The 7024-nt window shown below is 49.4% G+C and overlaps 1 pseudogene; it reads left to right on the forward strand.

The window, feature by feature from the left end:
- The first annotated feature begins 1023 nt into the window (after positions 1-1023).
- On the forward strand, positions 1024-4606 carry LOC123796932 (frataxin, mitochondrial-like; annotated as a pseudogene).
- The last annotated feature ends 2418 nt before the right edge of the window (positions 4607-7024 follow it).

Genomic DNA, 7024 nt, shown 5'->3' on the forward strand with positions numbered 1-7024 from the left:
TTTTGGGAGTTAATCCATGCTATTTTATATGTTAATAATTCACTCCCGTTTATTGTAGAGCAGTGCTCCACACTGCCGCTGGATCAATCCTTTCATTGTATCATATCGTATCTTTACTTGTCTTCAAATAGGAAATATACTCACGGGGCTCGACAGTCAATCCATACAACAAGACGTACAGTGAGCAGTCTGGCTCTCAACCCTATTTTGCACCCTGCCAGCTCCTCTCTTCTCCGAATGAAATCAACATGAAATTCCACTGTCGTAAGACATCAAAGGTGCTTTGACAGCTTACATCCTAGGGCCCATGGGAGCCTGGAGAGGGACCATTCAAGACAGGAGAGGTGCTTGGTCTGGGTTTCGAAGTACTTGTAGGAGTTTGGCAAACAGTCACAGAGAGGATGGGTATCCTGGGCAGAGGGAACAGCACGAGCCAGGGCACGGAAGCCTGAGGCAACTTTGCACATTCTGGAAGGCATGAGGAACAGTAGGGTGAGGGGTGGGAATGGACTAGAGCGTGGCCCAAGACCAGGCACAAACATGGACCGAATCTCCTCTTGAAAGGCCTAGAGAGCTGGTCCTGAAGTATGAACATGGAAGAGTTTTCATTTTCCCATCATTGATAATCTCTATGTTGTGCTAAATTCTCCATTTCCCCCGAGAGCGCCTGGGCGGCTGCCTTCAACTCAGGTCATGATCCCAGAGTCCTGAGATCCGGCCCCATGGCGGGCTCCTTGCTCTGCGGGGTGCCTGCTTCTCTCTCTGCCTGCTGTTCCCCCTGCTTGTGCTCACTCCCTCCCCCCATAAATAAATAAAATCTTTTTTTTTTAAAAATTCTCCATTTCCCCTGGGTGGGGGCTCCTTTCATGACGTCATGATTCAAACATTTCCATCATGTTCAGTTTAATTTAAGACTTGGTCCTGTCCATGTAAACCTGAATCTCATATTCTACCCCGTAAAGCTTTCCCTCTGCTCAGTGCAGGCGTCCAGAGGCTCTCACGGCTTAGAGCAGGCAAGCGCGTATGAGCCTGCGCATGCACATGTATGTCCACATGTGAGTGTTGGTGCAAGAACATGTGTGCCTGCGTGTGTATCCGTGCGTGTGTGCACGTGTGTGCTTGCATGGGTATGCATGTGTGCATGTGTGCATGCGTGTAGGGCTGGTTTTCTCTTCACGCAGCCCTCCCCCTTCCCTGCTCTGACCTGCAAGGAAGGAGGGAGGGGCTCCCGGGGAGCATCGGAAGTCCTCTTTGTGTAGCTCCGGGGTGATGAGGTGGCCCTTGCTGAGGCTACCAGCACTGACCAAGCTTGATACCCGTCAGCTCAGGGTGGGTAAACCGAGGCCCCCAGGGACCCTGTTAGTGAGGGGCTCAATTCCAAGCAGCTGTTCCAGGCAAGACTCAACCCTTGGGGGAATTGTCCTCTCCTTGTGCCCTCCCCCATATGTCCTTCACCCTGGGCCTGTGGCCAGACTTAAATCCAGTTTCACTTCCCTTTGGAAGATGAGACATCAGGGGGGTGGTCCTTGCCTCTTCTTTGCTTGTCGCCGAGGCTACATTTCTAGGGGCGGTTCTTCTGCGGGCCCTTTTGTCTCAGTTTTGTTTAGGGTAACAGTCAAGAATCTTTTCCTCTCTCCCATCAGATGGTCCAGAGAAGGGATAGTAGAGGGTCTTTGTTGATAACTTCCTGGGAATAGTTTAATCGGGGGCCCGGCCAGCTCAGGCCTGGGTTCTGCCCAGAGCTCCAGCAGCAGTTGGAGGACGGAGAAGGTCTACGTTAAGGGTGCCCGTGGGGTGGACTCCAGGATGGTCTGGGAGACAGAGCACACTGCCCGTGTCAGTTTGCCCGGCCTCTGTGACAGGATGCGCAAGCTGGCATGATTCAATAACAGACATTTATTTTCTCACAGTTCCAGGGGCTCGACATCTGAGATCGAGGTATCCGAGGCACTGGGTCCTTCTCAAGGCGGTGAGGGAGACCCGCTCCAGTCCTCTCCCCTCGCTTCTGGGGCTCTCTGCCGATTTTTGGCATTCCGTGGTTGGTAAACGTGTCACCCCAAATTCCGCCTTCATTGCTCATGGCGTTCTCCCTGTGCGCGTGGCTGTCTCCAAGTGTCTCTCTTTCATAAGGACACTAGTCCTGTTGGATTAGAGGCCCACCTTAATGACCCATCTTAACTAATTACCTCGGCAATGACCCTGTTTCCAAACAACATCACGTTCTGACGTACTGGGGGCTAGGACTCCAACCTGAATTTGGGGGGACACAGTCCAACTCCTTGTAAGGAATGAGCATAGCAGTTCAAGTCTTGGGGATGCTGAGATTTGCATCAAGGTCCTACATGACTGTCCCTCCATAAGCCTGTATGCCCCAAATAGGCATAACGCTACTGACCTTGCAGGATTTTTCGGGGGGTTAAATAAGGTAACATTTGGGAATGCACTGAGTGCCTGGTTCCTGCTGAGCCTAGCAGTGAGGTAGGTCATCTGCATTGGGGACCGTCCCCTGAGCTGGCCTCCTGAGACATCTTGTCTTGCCAGAGATGCAAAACCAGCAGTAGAGAAAACCTCCTAATTGTGGCTTTCACTTCTCCTTTGGCTGAAACTTGAGGTCGTGGCTAGGAGACTGGGAGTTCATGTGTCAGAACGCCAGGGTTAAAGCCTCACAAAAGCTCTGTGCTGAAGATGTGACTCTGAGACATTTTTTTTTAAAGATTTATTTATTTATGTGACAGAGAGACAGCCGGCGAGAGAGGGAACACAGCAGGGGAGTGGGAGAGGAAGAAGCAGGCTCCCATTGGAGGAGCCCGATGTGGGACTCGATCCTGGAACACCGGGATCACGCCCTGAGCCGAAGGCAGACGCTTAACGCCTGCGCTACCCAGGCCCCCCAAGAGACATTTTTACAGGCACTACCCTCTTCACGGGAACCTCCCGGGTGTCCTGCACACGCCTGACTTAGTGTGCCCTCTGCCACCTCGTCCTGGGACGGGTGTCCTCACTGCCTACCACTGAAATCCCTCTTCTTCCAAGAGTAGGGAGGGCAAGCAACACTGTGAATGCCCAGGGGTGGCCCAGCCTTGGCATTTTTCTTCTCCCCTTCGGTGGGACCACTTGGCCTCTCAGTTGGTGCACCCAGGCCTGCACAGACCTTGACTGACAGCAGGGGCATTGTGTCTGTCATTGGGGTTTATCTGGGCTCCATCCCACCCCTCACCTTCTTCCAGGGCTGGGCTGAAGCTCTAGCTTACTGATTACAAAATATCTTATTTTTTAAAAAAATATTTTATTTATTTATTTATTTATTTATTTATTTATTTATTTATTTGAGAGAGAGAGTGTGTGTGCACAGGGTGTGAGCAGGGGGAGGGACGGAAAGGGAGGGAGGGGGTAGGAGGGGAGGGAGAGGGAGAGAACCCTAAGCAGACTCAGTGCTGAGCTCACGGCCCCACTGGGGCTCGATCTCATGACCCTGACCGAGCGGAGCCACCCAGGCGCCCCTGATTACAAAATATCTTTATAGGCAATATTTATACATGATAAAAATGGTACAAATGGTACAAAAGGGTGACAATAGCTCTTCCTTCCCCCACTGTCCCGAGGCCTTCAGCTTTCTGCCCCAGAGGCAGTGTCTTTCTTGTCTTTGCAGAAGGACTAGGTGACAACAGAAGGCCACACGATCACATGAGCCCCATGGAGGGAGGGCAGAGCGGCCGCAGACTGTGAGCAGCACGTGGTCACTCGGGCCCCTGCAGCTGCGGGTCTCCTGCCCTGCGGGGTGCCCCGGGGCTCAGCCAGGCAGGTGCTGGGGCCCCGCGGCTGGGAGGGTTGCCCGGCTCTCCGGCCGCGGGGGGCCGCGCGTCGGGACCGCGGTGACCCGGCTACCCAGGTTCGCTAGTCTGAGCCTCCACTGCCTCCATCGGATTGTGAATGTCAAAAAGCAGAGTGTGTGTTTCATGAGTATGAAAACAGCGGGAACTTTGGGCAACCCTGGCTCTCCGGATGAGACCACCTAGGAAAGACTGGCATAGAAGACACGGGACTCCTAGGCAGAGTGTGTTGAGAACCTCGCAGACAAACCTTACACATTCGAAGACTCTGATGTCTCATTTGAGAGTGGTCTTTTAACACTTAAACGGGGTGGAGATCTAGGAACCTATGTGATTGGGCACCTGGGTGGCTCAGTCGGTGAAGCGGCTGCTTTCGGCTCAGGTCATGATCCTGGGGTCCTGAGATCGAGCCCCCCGTCAGGCTCCCTGCTCAGTGGGGAGCCTGCTTCCCCCTCTGCCTGCTGCTCTGCCTACTTGTGCTCTCTCTCTACCTTTCTGTCAAATAAATAAATAAAATCTTTAAAAAAAAAAAAAAAGGAACCTATGTGATCAACAAGCAGACTCCAAGCTAGCAAATCTGGTTACGTTCACCATCGGGTGGGGCCCAAGACTTAGGGCAGGACGGGGAAGAACTGGGTGTGCTCCCACCAGGGCGTGTCCCTCCACCAGCTGCTGGCCACCGGCTGACTAAGGCCTTAACCACCAAGTTGGACTGATCTTCTCTGGCCTATTGTGGAAACGGCACTGGATGCCCAGCCCAATTCCAGAGACGTTAAGAGCTGTAAAGCCAAGACCGCAGCTTCCTTCTGCTGCTGAATGTCTCGTTTTTTCCATTCTCAATTTTGAGGACAGTTGCATGGCGTGTCACAGCTCTGTGAAAAGAATGTGCTGCCTCTCACCCTCCCCCACGTTCGCATTTTGAATTTCCATAGATTTTTTTGGATTTATTGTCTGATTTCCTCCCTCACAGGATATCCCTTCTCTTTTATAATGTCCATATCCTCATCCATTTATATAAAACCTTACAACAAAGAAAAATAAGAAGGAAAAACTCCAGGAGGAGAAATGACTTGATTTCACTATTCATTCTTTGAAGGACTTCACTGCAAAATAAAACCCACATGAAGAGCGGCTGGCTGACCTCACCTTTCTGTCTTCGAATGAGACTCATTGAAGAGTTGCTTCTGAATGTTAAAAAAAAAAAAAAAAGACCTTGGAGATGGTTTCACATCAGCACGTGTGGTGTGGACCTGACTCATCTGTGTGATTGACTGCAGAGTATTACATTATACAGATTCACAGTTTGTGTGACCCGTCTTCTCCTGATGGAGATTAGTTCAGCTCCATTCTTGCTGTGACAAACTGCACTGCGGATAGCATCATCGTGCAAATGTATTTGCGCGCCAGTGTGACTATGTCTGCGGGAATTCGCCTTAGAAGAACACACTCCGGCTGGTGGGGTCTTTGCAGGTTTTGCTAGCTTGTTGCCATATTCCCTTCTAACAAGTTGAGCTCATTCACATTTGTCTGTTTCATTTGGGGAATGACTGGGGGCTTTGCCTCTGAAACTTGGGCCAGGAATCAGAACCCACTTCTCATTTGTAGCTTATTTCAGGTCGATTTCCTGCCTCCATGGACCACCTTTTAAAAAAAAAATCACTTTTCTTCCCTTCTAAAAAAATATTTGGTGCTGTACAGTCAAAACCACATGCACGTACACGCTCCCGTACTGTGTGGAAAGTCAGTCTTCCCTATCTTATTTACAATGGATACCTTCGGGGCGCCTGGTGGCTCAGTTGTTAAGCATCTGCCTTCGGCTCAGGTCATGGTCCCAGGGTTCTGGGATTAAGCCCCACATCGGGCTCCTTGCTCAGCAGGGAGCCTGCTTCTCCTTTTGCCTGCTGTTCCCCTGGTCATGCTCTCTCTCTGTGTGTCAAATAAATAAATAAAACCTTAAAAACAACAACAACAACAACCGTGTACCTTCCTCCCAACACACTATCTGACCCATAGTTGGCACTCGATAAATATTGGATGAATGAATGAATGAGTGAGTGATTGAGTGAAGAGAGGCTGATAAACTTAAGACCTTGACTTTTCATCTCTCACACTCAAGTAGGCAAAATGAAGAAACATTATGTAGGAAAGCCGATTGGTTGCCTGACCTGAAGCCATCTTTCTTCGAGCAAACCCTGGGTTTTGTTCCTGTTCACTCCCCATTCTAGTAAATTCTGACTTGTCTAAGTCTGTCAATACCATTCCTTTGCCTGTGATCAGCTTAGAAAAGGCATGTGATCCAATCCTGGCCACTGAGAGGTGTTGAAGTCCCCTGATGAAGGTTTCCTCACTGATGGTAAGTAAGCTGCATGGGGAGACATAGCCTTGTGCTGCTGGAGGTTGCATGTAAGTATGCAATACCTGGACATGTGGCAGCCACTTTGGGATAGTGAGGGGAGCCAGGTAAGCATAGACTGACATGGTGATGAGGGCAGAGCAGAAAGAGAAAGAAGCTATGCTTTTGGTTAAACCTGGAGCTGCTGACTGTGGTATGTGCTATTACATGAGATAATAATTCATTATCATTTTCTCTTACTTGCAGCCAGAAACATCCTAAATGAAATCCATTGCCTTGATAAGTTATAAAAGTCACATGCCTGAAGTGCATTTACAATGCAGACGAGGGACATTGGAAATTCCAGAAGCCTTGCATATTGCGAATTTGTTTTGCCTAACCAAACAGGGGGAAACTAAAATGAAAGTACCATATATATATATTTAAATGTTTATATTTATATTTATATATTGTTCAATATATATATATTGTTCAAAATTTGGCAAGAGAGGCAAGCACAAAGGGAATAAAAAATTTCTGTTTCCTTATCATCAAAGGTGAGCAATTTCAACATTTTGAGATCTACCCTTCCAGTACCCTTTGTTTCCTTACATACGAAGTGAATGTAGATCATAGTAAAATGTAATGGCACTTACCTAGTTCTTGTTTGTTTGTTTTTTTAAAGATTTTATTTATTATTTATTTGACAGAGAGAGAGAGAGCCAGCGAGAGAGGGAACACAAGCGGGGGGAGTGGGAGAGGAAGAAGCAGGCTCCCAGCGGAGGAGCCTGATGTGGGGCTCAATCCCATAACGCCGGGATCACGCCCTGAGTCAAAGGCAGATGCTTAACAACTGAGCCAC

The sequence above is a fragment of the Ursus americanus genome, chromosome 22 (genome assembly GCF_024610735.1).
Source record: "Ursus americanus isolate L20-20 chromosome 22, mUrsAme1.1.p, whole genome shotgun sequence".
Classification (NCBI taxonomy): Eukaryota; Metazoa; Chordata; class Mammalia; order Carnivora; family Ursidae; genus Ursus; species Ursus americanus.